We start from the raw sequence: 21,306 nt of genomic DNA on the forward strand, positions 1-21,306 counted from the left end.
AGGCTATACAGACCTTCTTAACCCTCAGTTCTATGTTCAACCTCTAATTTAGGTTAGGATCCAGGATTACACCCAGATACTTTACACTAGAGGAAAGAACCAATCTTTGTTCATTCAGCCGTGGTAGATGGAATTCAGGTATCCTTGTCTTGGTGGTGAATAGCATCAATTGCGTTTTGGTTGGGTTTATGCTGAGTCCGCATCTTGCGGCCCACAGGCACACCTTTCACAACGCTCCTTCCATGATGTCGCTCATAATGGACAGAAACATCCCTGATACTAATATCACCAAGTCGTCAACATACGCCACCGCCTTCACCCCGCTGCTGTCCAATGTACGTAAAATTTTGTCCATTACTATTAACCAGAGCACCGGTGAGATGGCGCCACCCTGCTTTTCGTTCACAGCTCTGATCAAGTGGTTGCCTCCCAGATCCGCCTGGATTATCCTGGTACTCAGCATGGATATAATCCAATACATGAGATACCCCTTCAAACCAATACCGGTCAAGGCTTCCTTGATGGCGTCGGTACTGACGTTGTTAAAAGCTCCCTCTATATCCAAGAAGACAGCAAGGGTATACTGCTTGTACTGCAGTGACCGCTCAACCGTGCCAATTACCTCGTGGAGAGCGGTTTCTGTGGATTTTCCTTTGAGGTAGGCATGCTGAGACTCCATAATCGTCCTTAAGTGAATGTCCAGGACGCGTTCTAGGCACACAACACGAAAGAGGTTAGGCTGATTGGTCGAAAGTCCTTCGCGGACTTATGATCGCGCCTGTCCGCTTTCGGTATGAAAACCACTCGTGCGCGCCTCCAAGACTGCGGTACGTCTCCTAAAGTGATGCAGCTCCGGTAAATCTCAACAAGCCACGGCACAACCCTTTTCTGCTGCTTCTGTAGCATGACTGGCATTATGCCACCTGGGCCTGGAGACTTGTATGCGGAGAAGCTGTTTATAGCCCAGCCAATCCTATCCTCAGTAATTACCGATTTGATAGTCTCGCACAACTGGGGTTGCCGCAAACCCTCCAAGCAAGGTTCTGACTCACCGTCCTCCTCGCTGAAGTGAAAGTGCGTTTGAACCAGCAGCTCCAAGGTTTCGCTAGAAGATTCCTTCCAGGAGCCTTCCGACTTTTTAAGAAAGGATGGACTCTTATGTTCCTTAGAAAAAATCTTATTGAGCCTCGCGGATTCACTTGTGCTTTCAATGTTCTGACAATAGTCCAGCCAAGACCGCCTCTTGGCGGTCCTGATGGCCGACTTGTACTTCTTCAGGCAGTCCTTGTATGGCTGCCAGTATTTTTGCCTGTAGCAGACGTTGAAGATTTCTCTGGTCAGCTTCTTAAGGCTAGAGAGATCTTCATTCTACCACGGTGGCGGGGTGTTTTTGCTGTACTGAGTAGGGGCACGAGACTTTAAAGGCGGTATCGAATGCCTTCTCCAGAGTCACGACCTTTGACTCCAGTTCGTCTGTCATGCCAATCGTACCAATTTGCGCACTGGAGAGTTTGTTCTTAATTACCTGACCAAACTTTCTCCAGTTGATCGTCCAGGGGTCTCTAAAGGGCTTGGAGACCTCTGCGGCGAGATCTAGACTGACACTCTCCAGTCCTCCACCCTAAGAATCCCGTTGTCGGTTATTAGGGTGGTATCAAGGACCTTCTCCCAACCATCACAGTTCTCCGAGCAGATGTTGTAGTCCTTCTGGCGGGGCTGATCGGTCGTGAGCCATGTAAGCCGAGGAAATATACACGTCCTCTACCCTCACCTGCTCCAGCTTGACCACAACTAGGTCACTGGAACTCAGATCCGGGCACAGGAAAGCGTGCAGACTCGTCCACGCAAGAGTACATGCTCTAGGTTTAGCCTGATCAGCGTCTTCTGTGCTGTGGAATAAATTAAAATATTTGCTTTGGAGCCCTTTGATGGTTCGGTCGCTTCCGACCCAGGGCTTCTGTATTAATGCGATGTCGATGTCTTCCTCTAAGAGGAAGACGAGCAGATTAGCCGAGGCTGCAGATTTATCTGCGTTACCCTCAGCATAATCTGCTTGCGTGGGGGGTTTGTCAGCCCCCGTCGGACCGTCGATCGTCATCTCCTCCAATAGCTCGTTCGCGGCGTCGATTGGGTCAAGGTCGTCGTCCGGTTTTGCAGAGCGGAACACTTTTACTATGGCATTATTGACTCCGAACCACACCTTATAACCGTCCTTTTTCAGTGCCTCCAGGCACTCCTCGTTTATGCGGAGTAGTACGGGCTGGCTGCTTGTCTGAGGTTCCTCCTCCTTGATAACAACCCAGTCGTCCATGGGAATCCCAGGATTGTGAAGGCGCAGGAAATGGACGAGCTTGTCCTTCTCCATGCGGATCTTCGGCAACCAGATGCGAGCGACCGGTCTCCTGGGAATCTCGTCGTAAGGGATAATCTTGAGCTTAACGCCCTCCCAGACGTCGCTGATCTTACCGAACCGAAAAAGTCCTTAGAGAACTGGTCCATGCAAGCTATTACGTCGAACCCACGGAACACCTGAGATGAATCAAAGTGGGGAGTGAGTCCCGGGTGTTTGCCTCCAATTTCCAGGAGATGCTCATAGACCATGCCCGACAGCCTAGCCTCAACACTGGTCCACACCTCCAGCGTTAGTTTGCCGCTAGCAGAATTGCCATCCGCCAGCGCCACACGTAAGTGACTCCTGGCCACGTCACTGAAGGGCTTCGCAGTACGTGGCCCGCCGGCTGTCGGTTGCTGTACAATTTCCTTCGGATGTTGCTTGGCGTCTGCGCTCTTGCCCACTCTGCTCCGCTTCTTATCTTGTTCGACCTCGCCTTGAGATCGGTTGCGTTTTAGAGCGATGGGCTTCGCCTTCTGCTCGTCAGCCAGGCGTTTGCTGTTGTATTCTTCAACAATCGCCTGGTATTTAGCGAGGTCTTTTTCATCCCGCTCGTCGACAGTACCGGCCTCCTTATTTTTGGCAATCTTGCCGAGAGTATGCATGGCCTTCTGGTACTGGCTCTTGAGCAGGACACCCGTCGACCTTTGCTTCTTAGCCGGTTTCCGGCGACCGACATGCTTGTCGGTTTTTGCTTTCGAGGGATCCCCCGACGGCAGTGGGTCCCAGGCTGGAAGCCACTAGTCCGTCTGACGCCTCGCTCCGGGAGGTCCCTGCGGTTAGTTTCAGCACAACGGGTATATTCGGGCACCGAATATACTGCTCTCGACGGCCACTGTCTCCTGGCTGGAGGCCAGCAGCTCGTCCTCCGATGATGCGCCTGGCATCATCGCCTCCTCTTCTATCGTCGTTTTAGTTTTTTTGTTAATCGAGTCCATGTCTTGGTCCCACGAGTAGTCCGGGAAGAATGTCCACCCTGGCTGGCCCGGGCACCAGGGTAAGGGTCTTATTTGAAACTGAAGGTGCCCAAGGTATTCAGAGCTCGCATACTAAAGACCAAGCTCCCCATTGGCTACGCAGCCCTCGGCGTATGCTGTTCCACCTTGGCTTGGGGTCCTATTAGCACCTTCTCCGGTGCAGGGAGGGCGATCCCCGGGCTGTTGCTTCAGCCCATCCCCCGCCAGATCTACTTGCCCCTAACACATGACCAGCAGACAAGCAGATCCTCGTCAGTTAGATGAGCCAACTCCCAGCCCGGAAGACGGTTTCCAGAACTTGCCGAATTATGCAACTTTAACCTGAAGCATAATCAGACCGGGCCGCATAAGTGCCAAAAAGTTTCTTGGCCTTTTTAGCATTTTTCCTGGTTTTGTTAAAAGCGTGAGATTCGCGATATACTTTGCCTGCTGCTTTCAACTATTATTATTATTCTATTAAGAGAAAGTCGCCCCGTGTTCTTAAAGAACTATTGTGCCCTTTTTACTGGTTATAGTGCACTTATTGATCATAGCATCTCAAGCAAGCCTACAACCGTCAGGAAGTTAAGTATATTCCCTACTTCTAAATCTTTCAACTTTGCATCTGTATTAAGTATTCTCCCAGATGCCTCGACCTACTTTGCACAAGTGCCGGACACTCTCCCAGGACTTGCATAAAGGTTTCATCACACTCCGCATAAAACCTGCAGGCAGTGTCCGTAGATATCTCTAGCTTCCCTAGGTAATAGTTTAGCCGACAGTGACCAGTGAGAATTCCCACTATGATTCGGAGGTTCTTTTTGTTGAGGTTTAAGCAATCCTTTGTGCACATGGGTTCGTATCCCCCAATAAGCACCCTGGAATGCTCCATCCCTTGTAGGCCCGCCCAGTATAGTTCCTTCAACCGTTTCTCTTCATTTCTTAATGTCATAGCCATGAAACCTTAAGCTGTTTTCCGCTATACGTCGCCTATGGACTGTGTTTCCCTTCAGAATAACCTGGACACTCTGGTTCGTTGGTGCTCGACTAATGGTTTAGCGCTAAACGTCAGAAAGTGTCACTCTATGTGCTACTCCCTAAAATCCTCACCGACTTCTTTCTCCTACTCGCTTAACGGACATTCCTTATCCTGCTTAAATTCCACTCAAGACCTCGGAGTCACTTTCGACAATAAGTTGCGCTTTGATACCCATTGCCTCGATGTTATCAATCGAGCAGCAAAATTGTCAGGCTTCATTCTTCGCTCCTCCTCTGATTTTGACTCCATCCAACCCTCCTTAGCTCTCTTCAATTCCCTTGTGAGGAATACCCTCGAGTATTGTTCCGTGATCTGGTCGCCCACTCGTAACTGTGATTGTCTTGCCCTTGAAAATGTACAACGTAAATTCACCCGTTCTCTCTTCTTTAAGAAAAGCTTCCCTCGTGTGGATTACCCCTCCCGCCTCCGCTTTCTAAACCTTCCCTTCCTACAACAGCGTAGATCCTATCTGGATCTATGCACATTCTTTAAACTTTCCTCGGGCCTGATGGACTGCTCCGCCGCTGACGAGATCACCTGCCGTCCTGCGTCTTATAACACACGTAGCGCAGATATTTTCAACGTGCCCTTCGCGGAGCTCGAAGTCTATTTTCATTACCCGATTCCCAGGCTTTGCCGAAATTATAATGCAAAACAGCTTGGTCCTTTTAACTTCCCTACTTTAAGTAGCTTTAAACGTAGGATAAGTTTTTTGCTTTCTCCTCCTCCTGAGGACAATAATTAATTGGAATTCTCTCTGTTTGTTGTCCGTTAATTAAATAAATAAATAAATAAATAAATGAAACCCATGTAACAGCGTCCCTGTTCCCTTCTTAGCTAGTTCGTCCGTTGCCTGTTGCCTTCCAATCCAGCATGGCCTGGAACCCAGAGTATCCATACCTTGTTGGACGAACCGAGTTTATTCAGTCTCTCAAGGCATCCTCACACCAGTTTAGAATTCACCTGGTTGGACCTAGGTGTCTGAATCACTGCTTGGCTTTCGGTGAGAATAGCAATGTTCTGCCCCCTGTAGTTCCTTTGGAGATTAAAGGAGGTATATCTGTCTATGGCGTATATTTCCGTCTGGAATATGCTAGTGTACCTGCCCATTGGCTCGAAGTACATTTTCCTTAGACCAATGTCACCGGCACCCGCTCTATCCGCTGTGATGGATCCGTCAGTGTACCAAGTAATCAGTTGCTGGTTTAAGCCGTATGTCGCAGCCACGCTCTCCCAGTTTGCCTTGTTACTCCAACGTGTTTCAAACTTCTTATCGAAGTGAAAACTCGTTGTTATCCCTTGGTATCAGTAATTCGGGATATAGCCTAGATAGAACATCAATCTTCCTTTGGTTTAGGGGGCTCCTCGCCTCATTGATACTCCTGGCCATCCTGAATATTGCCCTATTTGCCTCCATCTGTATGTGCAGATGAAGAGGGATTAATCCCAGAAGGACCTCCAGGGATGCCGCTGGGCATGTCCTCATTGCCCTACTAATGCACACGCAAGCCAGTCTTTGGAGCTTGTGTAATTCTCTGGCTTGTGTGCTGAGTTCGGTTCTTTCTGCACAAATTACTGCTCTATAGGCAATCATTGGCCTTACTATTGCAGTATATATCCAAAGTAATATCTTCGAGCTGAAACCCCATTTTTTCCTGCTATGGACCTAAAAGTCATCAGAGCCCTCGTGTCTTCCAGATAATTTTTGATCTAGAGTAATTCCCAAATATTTGACCTCAGTTTCTCGTTTCACCTTCATGTCATGTCACCTTATGGCTCTCAGGTGATCAAGCTTACGCGTCCTAAAGAATGGTACTATGGTGGTTTTGTCTGGATTGATCGCAGTCCCACCTTCCTACGCCAGGCACTAGTAACCCTTAGTCCAGTTTGGATTCTATCACATAGGGTATCTTCATATTTGCCCCTACAGATTAAAACAATGTCGTCCGCGTAACCCTGGCCTTGTATTCCAGTATATGTTAGCACGTCCAGGAGTTCGTCCACCACCATACTCCACATAAGCGGCGATAGTACCCCGCCCTGTGGAGTAGTGTTCATGACAATAGAATTTGTACCTGTCGTCACTTCTATTTGCCTGCTTTCTAGAATTTTGTCCAGCCAGAATGGCAGGTTGTTTCCCACTGCTTTGCGGCTCAGGTCATCTTTTATCTCTGTGCGATGTGTTGTCGAATGCTCCTTCAATGTCCAAAAACGCACACAGTGATATTTCTTTTGTTTCTATGGGGTCACGTAGTACATCTGTCAGCTGATACAGAGCAGTTTTAATTGATGCCCGGTAAGCGTGTTGACAATGGTGTAGGGGATTACGCTTTAGAACGTTAGTTCTAATATAGTTGTCTATGACCTTCCTAGTTGTCCATGACTTTTACCCGTCTCCATGCCCTTGGTATGTATTCCAGTGCTATGCTCCCCCTTACCGCCCTCAGAAGAGACTCTAAGATGATTCCTAGGCCTCTCTGGATTAGTGCTGGGAAAATGCCATCTACTCCGGGTGGTGTCAGTGATTTAAAAGTTCCCTGCCCACCTTAGCCTAGCTTCTGAGCATATCTCTTTTGCTAGTTTCCAATTCCCCTTTTTTCTCCTTTTATTCGTTTTTGGAGTGTCAGGCAGAATGTTGTCGCCTGCCACCGGGCGGTAGGACCCCGGGAAATGACTTCTGAGAAGCAGGTGTACCCTGTCCTCCTCATTATCAGTAAATGTCCCATCTTCCTTCTTCAAACAAACAGATGATATTGCCCCGTCTTTGGCTGCAGCCTGGTAAAGCCTGGTTGCTTCTGTGATCTGTTCGAGCTCTTCACATAATTCCCTGCAGCTGTTCCGTTTTGCTTCCCTGACCGCAGTGCATTTTTGTACCTCTGCGAATCCCCGCTTTGTTTTGCCCGGTTGAAGAGATTTCGTGCCTCTGTTCCCATTCTGGCCAGGTTCCTGTTCCACAATGGTACATCCTTTGATAACTTAACTGTCTTAACCGGACAGCTGGCCTCGTGAGCGTCAATGACGACTGCGTTGAGGTTTTCCACCACTGTTTGTAGTTCCAGTTCGCTCCTGATGTCACAGCAATGTTTTTGCTCAAGTGCGTTGCATAGGATTCCCAATCCGTTGTTCTGGGATTCCTTATTATTCTTTTTATTTCGGAGTTACCCTCAATCCTGTGATCAGACATAGACTGTTCATCTGACACCCTCCAATTCCTCACCATTCCGTTCATTAGAGTATTTCCTTGAGTTATGTCTAGTAGCTTCTGTCTAGTGCTGGTCACAAATGTTGGGGTGTTCTCTAAGTTAAATATTTCTAGCTTATTGCTAAGAATAAATTCAAGAAGGTACTAACCTCTTCGATTGGTGACGCCTCCAAGGTATCTTTCCTCGGCTTTTCCCTGTGGACATGCATGTGTATGTTGCCAAATCGATAGTTGATATGGCAACTCCGACGTTTGATGATCGGTCATCTACCCCGATCGTGAGGAGTCTACTTTTTCTCTCCACCTAGCTTCTGACGACTCTCCATAGTCGCGTTTGGAGATCCTCATTCTGAGCGATTAGGAGGCCGTCTCTACTGTCGCGGCTTTTGGAAGAAAAACTGTCACCATGTGTGCTCCTGGTATATCATTACCAGCACATATTGACAGTTCTGCCCCTTCCCAAGTTGGTAGTTTAGGAACTATGGTTCTAATCCACTCTGCAGTGTCTTCCGTCGCACAGTCCACCAATATAAGACCTGGTAGAAAGCGTATCCCGGTGAACACAAGTTTTGAAGTCCATCCCTTGCCCATCTGTCAAAGGACAAGGTCTTCAATGGTTTCTTGCTCCTCCCGAGTGAGTATTTGCTCGGGAACCATTTTTGGTAGTATGGCCAATCGAGTACATAGCTAATGGCGGGCTTCCTGCGTCCTGCCTTCATCTCTGACCCGCCCGGGTTTTCTCCCTCCTTGGGTTCAGGTTTGGATTTTTTGGAAGCATTTCCTTCATGCGGGCTAATCTCTGCTGCTCCCCGCTTTCTCGGCTCCGGTAGAGACGGCTTAGGTCTATCCTGAGCCTTCTTAAGGGTCTCCTCTGGTTTTAGGCCTTCCTTCAGATAGCACAGATACCATTTAGCATATATATTTACCTCAGACGTGATTTTGCTGGTCCCTGCTTTTTGTACAGTGGCGTTTGTTTTTTGTTGTCCACTCAATATACAAATGTTAACCTTGGATCCACTGCTTGACGTCCCAACTTCCAACTCCATTCTTGAGTGTAATCACCTGGCTCTCAGTATTTCGGAGATGTGCCTCCGCCTGATTAACCAGTTTGTGTGCGGTACGGGGCCCCGCTTTATTGGTTTTCGTTTTTTTATCATTATTGCTGGTACTCGTTTGATTCCCACGAGTATGGGGGTTAGGAAGTCCGCCCTGCGATAGCCCCCCATACCACGGTAAGGTCTAACTTACTCACTGAGGCGACCAGGTATCAGTGAAGCTTCGTTCGAATACAGTCGGTTAGCCCCGACTGTAAACTATCCAATGGGAACGGTTCGCATGACACCCTGCATTGAGGGAGGTGTTTTTCGACTCCCCAGTCTAGATCCGTAGCGTTTTCCTAATAGTAAGGTCACCTCGTACAGGGTGTGGCTATGACCACTCACTAACGATCTTGGTAGATGAGAGGCTTGGTCCCTGAAAAGCCACACGTCGCCCTAGAGGAGAGACAGCTCATCCTCAGAGAGAGATAAGTAGCTTAACCCCTGCTTTCAACTAAGTGAGTATTGAAATATTGGCACAGAATCTATAATATTTAAATAAAAGCACAATTGTTCTTTTCTATTATTAATTTTATTTATTCTTTTCTATTAAGCAAGGAGTGACTAACCAACTTGAAAAAGGTCTATCGAAGACTGTACTTATTGAACGAAACTAGCAGATATGTAACTATATGTACCACAAGCATTTATCTAACTCATTTTACATGCACACTTGTATAAACAGTAAAAGAATGAGTTCCGGACTTAATCTCTTTTATAAACAAAAGGTTTATTAGGGTACAGTAATAAAAGTAGAAAAGAATTAGTTTTTGTATGAAATGTAAAAGATAATATTTCAACAGTGAGGCTATACAAAGCTATTATTGAAGTTCATTTGGCGCATCTTTCTGAACACTTTTGATACCACATACTTTTCTCTTCCATAAAAAATGATTGCAATCAATTAGGCCAAGTAAGACTGTGCCCCCACAAAAAGCAGACAAATAATAAATTGAAGAAACTTTTCCATTGCTGAGTTCCCAGTCAGTGTGATATACTCGTGAAGTCAACGTTCTTCCGCAGGATTGCGTTAGATTCAAGTTATCTTTACGTTCTTGATACGAGTTTTCCATTTATCTATGTACAAAGTCAAACACAGGTGAAAATGGTGAATCTCATCTCTAATTTGAATTAATAAGACTTGGTCAGGAAAATGTTATGTGTTAAGTTGAGGAATGGAGTTTCACGACGCCTTGCGTAAATAAATGGAAATGCTTATCTTATGTTAAGAGATCGTCATCATACTTAATTTGTTTCACTATATTACTATACGTTGGTCCGGGTAATTTAATGTTAAAATACTGTTTAATCAGCCCTACTTTTTTCTACCTGGACTACCTTGTAAATGTATGTATATATTCCTATGTTCGGCTAAGGTGTCTTCGCCAATAAGGCCTACTTCGGGTTAAGTATTGGCTAAAGGTTTGTGCAATTGCTACGTATATGTGTCTATACTACTAGAATTTGATTCAGTCACATTTTATGAATTCGACTGTCGACGCGCATTTTTACAGAAAATAGCTCTATTGTAATTTGGAGTTTTCGAATTCTTTTTCTTTTAAATTTCAAGCTGCACACAAATAGCTTTTGTGGTCTAACGCGACGAAGCACTATAAATGCAAGGCGCACGGCGCTTATCCGACCATTTACCAATTTTCCTATCATTCTTAGATCCTCTGTGGGACTGGTAAACTGATGTCAAGAAAACCAAACCGCTTAGATATCGATAGTGAGTAAGCGGCAAGCTAACAACCAATATGTATGTATGGTGTCAAAGTCAAATGCGAATTCGATAGCCTTCTGAAAGTAGCTGCATAACGAATCCCATTTAAGATAAGAACCTTGGACAAAAATATTCGAATGTAGATCTGTTCCATTTGCGCATAGCTCGCATTATATGTGTATGCATTCAGCTTTTCAGACTATTCATTTATACAGATAAATATGATATCGATATTATAATCAACGTCTAATTCAAATTAAACACGGAATTATAAATAGAAAGAGGGTTTATTCACATGCTAATTTTGCAATATTTTCTAAATACTCGTAGTAACCGGACGTCCGATAGACTGCCCTTCAGCTGAACATGTCCGCTGCCTTGTCGCCAATCCTTTTCCTATCGTAATCCTGTACGCGAAAACCAAAGATTTTAGTTTAAGATTGCCGTAATAAAGGGCGTATTTATTGGTCCAAATGACGTTCGAATGACATCGCTAAAAGGACAAGAATTGAAGCGAAAGCTGTACATGTGTTTCCTCAAGAAACCTAAGGTTTATGGAGTAGGTATAACAGATTAATGATTAGTTAAGATTTTGTCGCTAAAAATCACCTTCTACTTTTTAAATACGTTTTTCTCGAAACTGCATACTGAAAATCTGCTGCCAACGTAGCCCAAAATCTATCAAACCAAATTCTTTGAAATTTTCACGACTTATTTAGAACATATTTCTACAGTCCGCAAACTACGATAATTGCGATTCCTTCAGTAGTTTTTTTATTCATTAACGAACCCTTAAACAAGTCGGGAAACCGGAAGCTGGGCGCTTCAGGTATGAAAGGTTTTGTTTGCTTCTTCTGTAAGTATATTTGAGTGTAGAACTATCCCATTTGTAAGGAGCCCGTTATGCATATACATTTAACATGTCAGAATTAGTACTTCGGGTTGTAAATTTACACGGTAAAGACAACCTTGAGCTACTGTAACTTTGTTACTAATAGTATGATTTTGATCAAAATTGGGGAGAATATGCTTCACATTATATTTTATGCTACTACCAAGTTCTATAACTCTGGAATAAACTTAAGGGGGGTTTTACTCAATTTCCCCCAAAAATATGGTAATATACTATTATTAACTCAATTTGAACAGACGTCGATATGGAGAATATTTTGAGACCTGGGCAACATATCGAGGCAGCTTCGTGAATTTTTTCAGATTCTTCGGTTGGGTGGTTTCTGAAAATGGGTCCGTTAAAGAAATCATCAGTTTCCATTCCTCTCACACCCCGCCTTTCTAACAAATCTCAAAGCTAAAACGGGATTCGAAAAGCACTAATCGAGACCTTTTATTTGATACCCCACATGACTATATTCGGTGAAAAAAATTTTTACAGCCCCCTTTTACATGTATGAGGACCGCGCCTAAATCTCAACGTGGAAGGATATCACTCACTGCATATCTGGGGATCTACAGTTCCCACTTTCTCACCAAATTTCGTGTCAATCGGTATAGCCATTTCTGAGAACAGTGCTTGCGACAGACAGACAGGCAAATAGACCTGTGCGGAGTTGCCAAATCGCCCATCAGGCGCGTTCCTTCGTGCGGATAAGGGAATGCTCGGCGGATGCGTAGGAATATGCACATATACGCGTTTTTAGTGTGCGTGTATGGGCATACTCATGCGCAGGCAGGGTAGGTAGGAAGTAAACGCCCGCCCGTGAATAAAAATTGGCTATGGGAAGGATACCCAGAAATGAAACCAAACATGGAGGAACAGAAGGAGAATAAAGTTATGGTGCAGGGCTTCGGAAACCCAGCACCGGAGGATTTTGGGATATAGTCGATATCCCTCGACTGCAGTGTCTCGGTGGTGAATATTACAAACAGCCTGGAGAAAGAGGCATTTAAAAGGAATACATCACTCCCGAGAACGCCTGTTCAAAACACACGAAAAGATGCCCCACAAACTGGGGCATAGTGGGGTAACTACACCTGGTCGGAACATGCCTCAGCACTTAGTGTTTGATCCATTTAAGAGAAGCTCGACGATCGTGCGATCTCCTCCGAAATCAACCTTGATGAAGGAAAGAAATCAGGGAAGCTCCCGGAAGGCTAATAAATACGTAAGCACCCAATGGGAAAACCAAGCGGAAGAGCTGTGTCAGAGTCCGGACGAATCATCATTTGCCCTACTCGGAGGTAAAATAGTAGAGTTTTCTGAATTTATTAAGGACAAACACAACGTGCTCCAGGCTATCAAAAACATGGTCCGTACCGTTCGTGTACTATACAATGGTGCCAAGGAAGAAAAAAATGGCTCGAAGAAATCAAGCGTCACCCAGGCAAACAAGTGACATCCCCTCAAAATCCAAAGAGCACTAAGCTCGGACCCTCACAGGACGCGAAAAGGCAAAAAGGCCTCTCACCGGCAAAAGGGAAGTCAAACAAAGTTACCAAAATCGTGGAAACTGCGGTGCCGGCTCCAATCGACCCAAGGGAGGCAAAGCGTCAAAAACGAACCAAAGAAGCATGGACCAAGGTTGGCTGAAGGAAAAATACGACACAGAAAAGAAGATTACTGCCCAAACTAATCATCATCTCCAAAAAAGGGGATATGACTTACGCCGATATCCTTAGGAAGGTCAAATCCGATCCTCAGCTGATGGACCTTGGAGAAAACGTCAGTCGAATCAGACGCTCCCAAAAATGAGGTTTGATGCTGGAGCTGAAGAAGTCTCCGGGCAAAACGGTGGAAAATTTCCTCCGCAAAGTGGAGAAGTCCTTAGGAGAAGAAGCTCAAATACGGGCCAGAAAGCATACATACAATGTAAGGATATCGACGAAATCACGACGAAGGAGGATATCGACGACGCCTTAGGAAAGCAGTTCGGACCACTTGGCTTGCAAGATTCCGCAATCAGGGGACTGAGGAAGGCATACGGGGGCACGCAAACGGCAATCATAAACTTATCAGCTGAAGCAGCGTTCAAACTGCTGGCGATGGGAAAAGTAAAAATAGGTTGAGGCGTTTTCCGACTCAGGGAGCAGGTGTCCCTTAAGCGCTGCTTTAGATTCCTGGAATTTGGCCACATAGCGGCGAAATGCACCGGTGACTGTGACAGGTCAAAAAGTTGCAGAAAATGTGGGGGAGAAGGCCATATGTTCAGGGAGTGCAAAGCGAGCCTGAATGTATGCTTTGCAAGGAAAAAAAAGGCGTCGACTGTCAGCACGTTGCAGGCAGCAGCAGATGCCTAGTGTTTAGGAGAGCCTTGAATGCAGTAAAGAAATGAGGTTGATACAAATCAACCTTAACCACTGCGAGGCAGCGCAAGACCTTCTCTCGCTGACCAGCTATGAGAAGGGAATCGAAGCTTCTATAATCAGCAAGCCTTATCGCAACAATAAGAGCGGCGCCTGGAGTCCAAATGTACTGGCAAGGCGGCAATATGGGCGTGTGGAATCAAGCCATTCAAGAAGTAATGGATTTTCTAGGATTCGTCAGGGCAAAAATAGCTAGTATCTATATATGCTATACTCCACCAAGCGCGACGATAACAGATTTCAAGGAATGCTAGGTATGCTAGTCTCGGATGCAAGAAGTCGAAACCCCAAGATCATAGCTGGTGATTTCAACGCGTGGGCCGTGGATTGGGGCAGTCCCACTACGAACACCAGCGGCCGTATCTTGCTTGAGGCTTTCGCGGAGCCAGGCTTGGTGCTTGCCAACACAGAGTCGGGCTTAATAGTCGATCAACATATGCGAGTACCACATTGGTGAGGAGAATTACATGGCTTGTCGGCGAGCATTATACTCACTGCGACCACCAGGCGATTTTCCTCCAGATCGAATATGGGCCATGCGTCGATGTGCGTTCCCGTGAGACTGGAAACCGGGGCTGGTCCATGAAAAGGTTTGGGGAGGATGCATTCATAGAGATGCTGGGAGGCTTGGGAGGCCAAAATCCCGGTGGTGCGGCTACGGAAAAGGTAGAGCAAATGATGGGACGCATAACGAGAGCATGCGACGTTGCTATGCCGAGGCGACGAGTTCTCGCAAAAAGGCACTCAAACTATTGGTGGAATGAAGAGATCGTGGTGTTACGGGATGCATGTTTTCGTGCTAGAAGGATCTGCCAACGATCTAGGGGAAGACCAGACTTCGACGAGAAACGGCTAGTATATGTGAACCTTCGAGGTAGGCTTAAGCAAGCTATACGGACCAGCAAGCGAGAATGCTTCAAGGAACTTTGGACAGAGGCACACAAAAGACCCTGGGGAACAACGTACAGGATAGTTATGAAGAATATGAAGATATCGTGACGGCGATCTTCCCCCCGGATAAAGGGGAGCGCAAACAACACAAGCAAGCATTGGACGTCTACACCATACCTGCGGTAACTGAGAAGGAACTTACGCAAATTTGCCGGAGAATTGATGACAACAAAGCACCCGGTCTGGATTCTGTTCCCAATAGAGCCCTTAAACTCGCTGTTAAGACCAGACCGGACTGGTTTATCAGCGTGTTTGAAACATGCATAACAGAAGAAGTTTTCCCTGACCGGTGGAAGAGGCAAAAACTAGTTTTGCTCCCGTAGCCGAATAAGCACCCAGGACACCCATCATCATACCGACCGATTTGCCTTATCGGCACGGCAGGAAAGATGCTCGAAAGGGTCATATACAACAACAACTGTTCCCTATCATCGAATATAAAGATGGACTACCGGAGCGACAATTTGGATTTCGTCAAACCCACTCAACGATCGACGCCGTAGACGTTGTTTTGAAGCTGGCTCGAGACGCGATGTCGTCTGAAAAATGCTGTGCCGTAGTGACGTTGGACATCAAAAATGTGTTCAATTCCGCAAGCTGGGAGTGGATAAAACGCTCACTGGCTAAAACGGGTGTCCCTAGTTATTTGACTAAGCTCCTCGACGGTTACCTTTCGGAGAGGACACTTTGGTACGACACGGATGAGGGATCCAAGCAGTACGCCGTCACCGCAGGAGTACCACAGGGCTCAGTGTTGGGCCCTCTCCTGTGGAACGACATGTACAATGGGGTCCTTATCCTTCCCGTTCCAAAGGAGGCCACGATAATCGGTTTCGCAGATGATCTACCTGTGGTTGTCGTCGCGAAACAACGAAGACGTTTTGCAAACAAAACCTTAAAAACACCAAAACTCACAAGTGTAAGTGATGCCTAAGTGTCAAGTGTCAGTGCCTCCTCTGCTTGTGCCTTAAAGCCCAAAAAGGAGAAGATTCCTACAATTACGGCATATAATATTAATGTCCCGCAGCTACTGAAATCACCAAAAAGCAAAGGCCTAAAAGTGACCCTAAAAGACACGAGGGGTTATAAAACAGGAGAGCATGCCATCCTTCGCTCACACAGCTGACACAAATTCAAATCACATTAGCGTCTAATTTGAGGTTGAAAAAAGTTTTTGCGGAATCATTTGAGGCTCAGCTCAATACCATTCCACCTCGAAACGATCCGGGCTTTACTGCGACTGTTGAAGCAACAATTGGGAAATTCCTTTCCACACATTCCAATAAGTTCGTGATCTTTTAGGCTGCGGTCATCGCAGTCAAACCAGTCAACTGGCAACTTTTTTTGGGTCTTCCACAACTCCCTTGACCTTGACATTGACCCGTAACCTAAACGGTAGAAAATCAGCCGAACCTGACGAGATTACCGATTTCGTCATTAAAAATTTATCAATCGTCTCTTTAAAATTTCTTTTATCAGTTTTTAATAATCCTAATGGACTAATAAGGGCTATTTTCCATTTACTAGGAAAGTAGCAAAGATCGTTGTAATCCGAAAAAAGGGAAGCTCCTCCGAGCCAAACAACTTCTGACCCATTTCACTGCTTCCCGACCTAGGAAAACTTTTTGGGAGAGCCTGAACAACTGAACTTGTCCAGGATTGTAATCTTAAAAATATTATTCTCATTCACTAGATCGGTTTCCGTCATAAACACGGAATGCAACATGCACTGAGCTACTTTCCCAACACTCTAGTTTCTACACTTAATGTCAACAATAAACCAACCGTAGTCTGTGCATAGGATCTAGAAAAGGCCTTTGACTCCATAAAACAACCTCCCAATTCCGATTATCAGAATTGTCATCAACTTTTTCGAAGATAGACTATTCTCTGTTAACGTGGGAAACGAATTTTCCGATTTCTTGTGAGCAACATCAGGAGTACCTCAAGGATCCATTTCAGAGCCCACCTTATACAGCGTTTTCACATCTAACGTTCCCATTCCTGAGACCGGCACTGACATTATCTAATATGCTGATGACACCCTTATCTTCACGTCATACCTCTGCCCCAACAAGGCCGTCAAAGCAAAAGAAAAATACTTGGTACTTCTCTGCAAATACTTTCGCTATTGGGGCATTAGAATAAATAAAGCGATAGATATTCTGGTTCCAGAAGTGTCCATAATAATGCTAAACGCTTTAAAATTAAAATCGGAAATACAACAGTAAGCAATTTACAGACGATCAAATATTGATTTGGAGAAAAAGGAATGTCGTATTTTATGAATAGATGGCGACACTTAAACATATCTTGTGTTGTACTTATCGCATCGGGTCATTCTATACGGCCCAAAGAAGACGACAATCTGTGCTACAAGTGCCTCTTTGACAGTGTTGTGATCGTACGTTTCAGTCTCAAGTTATAGCGCATGCAATGCAACGAAGGCAGCCGAAAAAATTTGTGAAGTTTATGGGCCCGATACTGTAACGATTCCCACAGTACGGCGTTGGTTCGAACGATTTCATTCTGTTGCAGTGGATGTCGAAGGTACACCCCGTACTGGTTGGCCAATCGTCGTAGAAACCGATAAAATCGTCGAAATCGTCCAAGTAGACCGGCATGTGAGCATTTTCTCAATTGGCCGCGAACTGGGTATGGACCATAAATCCCTTTGGAACCATTTGCAGAAGATTGGATTCCAAAAAAAGCAGTATGTTTGAGTGCCACACTAGTTGATGAAAAAAAATCTCTTGAACCGAATGAACGCCTGCGATGCCCTGCTGAAACGAAACGAATTCGACCAACTTTGGAAGCGGATGGTGACTGGTGATGAAAAGTGAATCACGTATGAAAACCCCAAGCGAAAAAGATCGTGGCCGAAGCACGGCGACCCATCGCCAACCCTGGATTGACGGCCAGGAAGGTTTTGCTGAGTTTTTGGTAGGATTGGAAGGGAATCATCCACTACGAGCTGCTCAACTATGGCCAGACCCTCAATTCGGTCCTCTACTGTGAAAAACTCGACCGCTTGAAACAGGCGATTGACCAGAAGCGGCCAGAATTGGTCAATGGGAATGGTGTTATGTTCCACCAGGACAACGCTCGGCCTCACACATTTTTGATGACCTGCCAGAAACTACGGGCGCTCGGATGGGATGTCCTATTGGGCACACCGTATAGTTCGGACCTGGCACCAAGCGATTCCTACCTCTTTCGGTCCATGCAAAACGCTCCTGGTGCTACTAAGTTGGCCTCAAAAGAGGCTTGCGAAAACTGGCTGTCTGAGTTTTTTTTGCAAATAAGGAGGGTGGGTTTTATAAAGGGCGGGGGGATAATGAAATTGCGTTCTAAATGGTATCAAGTTGCGAACAAAACGGCACATATTTGACTTCAATCGGATAATTCTAAGTATGTTAAATAAAGCCTCAAATTTGGATCACAAATACGACATTTCCTTTTCCCCAACCCAATATTTGGGAGTAAAGATACAATCCCAGATACGCTACTCGACGCGACACTACATTCAGTATAACTGTCGCGATGCGATATTCTTAAATTGCACTAGCGCGACAGCCAACTAGATATTTTCATATTTTAACAGGTGGATACAAACCAAAATTGAAAAATCGTAGCAGTCGCCCGAGTTCATGATATGGAAATGACAGGCGATACCGCAAAATATTCTTTGCCAGGCAACTTAGCCGCGTCGCAACGCTTGGTTGAACGTCGCGTCACACAGTGCCGCTCAAGTGTGTATTGCTGCCTACGAAACCATATAAAGATATTTTGACAGCCAGTGCAGTTTGTGGCCGCGTCACGTAGCATTAAGTTTCACGAATTTCTCAAATTCAATCCGTACCTGGCGCTCGCTAGGAGTAAGGCACGCGACGCAGTTAATAACTATCTTATTCGCAAGAAAATAGGCTTATCGCCAAAGCCAAACTGATTCGCTACAAGATCTTGATAAGACCCATCATCTGTTACGTAGCACCTAAGTGGATTACCTACTCCAAGCCTGCCATAAATAAATGCGAAGCATTTGAACGCCGAATACTAAGATATTGCACCGGCCTATCTTATAACTGGAAGACTAGGAAGATCGACTTCGAAAATAGGTTTTCAATTTGATGGGGAGGTTTTTCGAGAAAACGAAAGACCACCCAAATCCAAAACCTTCAAAGTGAGCAACGTGGACATCCAGGACCATCGATTGACAACGACGAGCTACGTTTGCTAGTCGAATCCTACACACGTCAGTCTGTGAGGGACATTGCAGAGAAACTGGGCGTACACTATTCGATTGCCTCATCCACCATATTCACCGGACCTTTTGCCAACCGACTACCACTTTTTGAAGCATTTGGGTCATTTTTTGGCGGAAAAACAATTCAGGAACCAAGAGGCTGTCAAAATTGACTTCGACGAATTTATCAACATCCGCCAGTTGGACTTCTACGAAATTGGCATAATTGCTCTTTAATCTCGCTGGGAAAAGTGTTTTGAATCGACTGGCACCTATTTTGATTAAATAAATAAATTTTTGTAAGCTTTACAGTCGTTTAAAATTTTAATACAAAAACGGCCATTTCATTTGCAACAACCTAATACATAGAGGATAAGCAAAAGTTACTGTGATGTACGATTGTATATAAATATGTAACCAAATAAATGTAATAATCACCCACTGAAATAGAATTAGACGTAGTGCCGTCCCCGAAGCAAAATTACTTTGTTTATTCGTCATATAGCCAATATTCAACTGTACGCTTACCTCCAAAAGTGGTTATTCCTTTGTGGAATCATCAGTATGGAATGCTATTTCATAAGTTTTCATCCGAACCGCGGCCGAAATTACATTATACTTTCGACGAGATCTAATAGAACCGGGTACATTTCAATCACATACCCATCATGATCCAAATCTTTCTTCGCCACATACTACCCACTATATCGCGGTAATAGCTTTTTGCTTGCACCATGGTTCGGCCCCTTTGACCTTTTAATTAGAACGTGTTGCCCAACTTCGTAAGTATGTAGGAGCCGTGCATCTTGTCAAATTGTATCTTTTGTAACGTTTGCGGACTCTTAACGTTTTGTGTAAAATCTTCAAAAGACACTGGTCTGGACACACTCCCAATCTGCTCCGCGGAACCCCCATAAGCTATTACTTCACAGGGCTGGGTCAACTCACTCTAGCTGAGCACCTTCTATACGCAGCATATCTAACCGCGCTTTTCTCCTCTCAGATGCCTTTCGTAACTCGTTTCAAAATTCTCTTGATATACTAACATTTTCGGCACCAGATTTTCTGGTACCAGCACCTCTCCTAGAGACTCCTCTATATTCCTCCTTTCAATTAGCAGGGTTACACGAAATGGTTGTTGGAAATACCTGGTTTGGGCGGAAAGCGGTCCACAAACATACGTGGGCCTCTCCAGACGGGACCACTTTCAACCAAATTGACCAGGTGTTGATCGAACGCCGCCACCTCTTAGCCTTGATGAATGTCAGAACATATAAGGGGGCCAATATAGACTCGGATCACTATGTCGTTGGCATGGTGCTCCAAGCTGGAATAACAATACCACCTAGAATGCTCTCTGACAATCAGGTGAGAGTTAGCACTGAAGCCATCCACAACACAGCCCTCCGCGGCACCTATAAAAGGGAAATGGATGCCGCAATAACCGCAGTCAACAGAGATCCAGGAGATGAAGCATCAACAAATGATCTTCACAATCACCTGAAGAACGCCACAAAAAGAGTCGGAACGGCTGGTTTGACGATGAATGTAAGCTAGCAACGGAACGGAAGCATGCTTACACCAAGTGGTTCCTCAACTTGTGCTCAATGTATGGGACAGCGAATCCATGCCTGAAGACTGGCGAAAAGGCATTATCTATCTCATACATAAAAAGGGAGATATCATGCAGTGCAGCAATTATAGAGATATCACGTTGCTGAGTACCATCTAGAAGATATTCTCCGCTATCTTGCTAGGCCGGATAGCCCCATACGACCAGAACATCATTAGCCCATACCAAAGAGGCTTCACTCCAGATAAATCAGCAACAGATCAGATTTTTTCTCTGCGACAAGAGATGTAAAAACTGTTGGAATCTGGACATCAGTTGCACCATATTTCATCGACTTTAAAGCCGCCTAGGATATGTAGCCAGGTTAAAACTGTACACGACCATGAGAGAATTCGGTATCCCGACGAAATTAGTAAGACTGACTAGGCTGGCCCTGTCCAATGTGTGAGGCCAGATAAAAGCAGCAGGATCACTCTCAAGACCATTCGACATAAACAACGGTCTACGACAAGAGGATGCCCTATCATGCGTCCTCTTTAACCTGGCCCTGGAGTAAGTGATCCGTCATGCTGAAGTAAATTTAAGGAGTACGATCCTCTTTAAGTCCACCCAACTACTGGCCTATGCTGGTGATATCGACATCATGGGAAGAACCACCCGAGATGTACAAACTGCCTTCATCCAGATCGAGCAGGCGGCGCGAGATCTTGGGGTGCACATCAATGAAAGCAAGACAAAGTATATGGTGGCAGCGTCAGCACCAAAAACCAACCAACCAACAACATCAAACCGCACTAGTCAAACGG

The sequence above is a fragment of the Hermetia illucens genome, chromosome 5 (assembly GCF_905115235.1).
Source record: "Hermetia illucens chromosome 5, iHerIll2.2.curated.20191125, whole genome shotgun sequence".
Taxonomy (NCBI): Eukaryota; Metazoa; Arthropoda; class Insecta; order Diptera; family Stratiomyidae; genus Hermetia; species Hermetia illucens.